This window comes from Bos indicus x Bos taurus, chromosome 2 (genome assembly GCF_003369695.1).
Source record: "Bos indicus x Bos taurus breed Angus x Brahman F1 hybrid chromosome 2, Bos_hybrid_MaternalHap_v2.0, whole genome shotgun sequence".
NCBI lineage: Eukaryota > Metazoa > Chordata > Mammalia > Artiodactyla > Bovidae > Bos > Bos indicus x Bos taurus.
Genome location: NC_040077.1, coordinates 26117143 through 26118643, shown reverse-complemented (window position 1 = coordinate 26118643; position 1501 = coordinate 26117143). Strand labels below are relative to the sequence as shown.

The window sequence follows — 1501 nt, the reverse complement described above, 5'->3', positions numbered from 1 at the left end:
TTACCAGCTTCATGGCCCTTTACCCCTGAGTGTGAATTTCCTAAGAATGACAGTGTTCTACAACATAACAATAATACTTGGCAAAGTACATTTATCTAATTTCCCTCCCATATATCAATTTTGTTAGGTGACTTATCAGTGTCTTTCCAAGAATCCCCCCTTCCAGTACAGGATCCAGTGCAAAGTCAGGTCTTGGATTTTGTTGTCCTGCCTTTTACCTCCTTTAATTTGGCTTTTATGATGTCAATCCCCACTTTCCCATCACATGCACATTTTTTTTTTCCTTCAGGTATCTGTGTGTCATCTTTGTGCAGGGGCAGTGTTGATCTTTTTTCATATTGTTTCAATTTTAGTGTATTTGCTGCCAAAGTGAGCACCCCACACCATTTTGTTTCGAGGGCATGTTTCTCATTGTATGCATGCTTGTATGTGTTTCATGCTGGTTAGACTGAGGTTTTGCAACCTCAGCCCAATTACTGCCCAGCGATGGGAGTCCTGTCCAGGTATTTGGAGCCGCATGAAGATGTGATCTTCCCCACACAGATGATATTAAGTTGGACCTGGTCAAGGTGTTGTACAGTTTCTTTATCCTGGCTGCTTTCTGGGTCTTTTTCCCCTTGCCACTAATAAGCAATGTGTGGGGAGTCACTTTAAGACTATGTAATTAATATTCCAACAGCAGCTATTGTGAGGGGACTTCTCTGTGAGTTACAGGCGTGACCCCTTTTCATCCCAGGGATGCTCCTCCTGCCTCTTGTGACCATAAACCCATCTTCTCTTGGCTCAAAGCCCTCTTAGGCACACCGTATCAGAAGCGGGATCAAATCTGTGGCCTTTAATGCTGTGAGTAGGAAGCTGTGGATAGAACTGCAGCAGAGAAAAAAAGGAAAGAATTGTTAATTAGGGAATCTGTGGCGAGGGGAAAACTGCCTCCAGAACTAGGAAAAGGAAAAATGGACTGGAGGGGCTGGGAGATCAGGGAAGTTACAATCACTGAGCCATAATAGTGAAGTTTGGCCTGGTTTTGTAAAACTGAGCCCCTGTCCTCCCACACTCTGGGGTCAGTAGCCCAGGATCCTGTTTTTGTGGAGTTCACAGTTGGGAGTGGCATCCTGGACCATCTGAGGAAAGATGGCTTCTAGAGCCGGCTAGCAGCTGCCAAGGCTTCTAAAAAGACCACAAATCCAACAGCCTCATAACAAAGAAGAGCCCTGGAGGAGTCATTTGAACTCATTTGGCCCCCAGCTATGCACAGCCATTCCAGGACCAAGTGGATGCCAACGTGCTGGAAACGCAAAACCGTCTAACCATTCATGGAGAAATTCTACCAGGGCCCAGGGAGGTCAGGTTTTCATTCAGCTCTCTGCAAAACAAAGAAGTAAATAATAGTCTTCATTATTAAATTCTATTGTGTGATCTCCAAACACGCTTAAGAGGGGCCCGTTTGATTAGTGGGTCCCTGAAGAAGAGCTGCCAGGAAGCAGTGTGAAGGTTCTCCCTC

General features: G+C 45.4%; 1 non-coding gene across 1 annotated transcript; it reads right to left on the bottom strand.

Annotated features, from left to right (window-relative positions):
* Nucleotides 1-269: 269 nt before the first annotated feature.
* On the bottom strand, nt 270-377 carry LOC113881547. Its single transcript, XR_003508059.1, has one exon. It is a non-coding gene; the product is annotated as a U6 spliceosomal RNA (small nuclear RNA).
* Nucleotides 378-1501: the final 1124 nt, after the last annotated feature.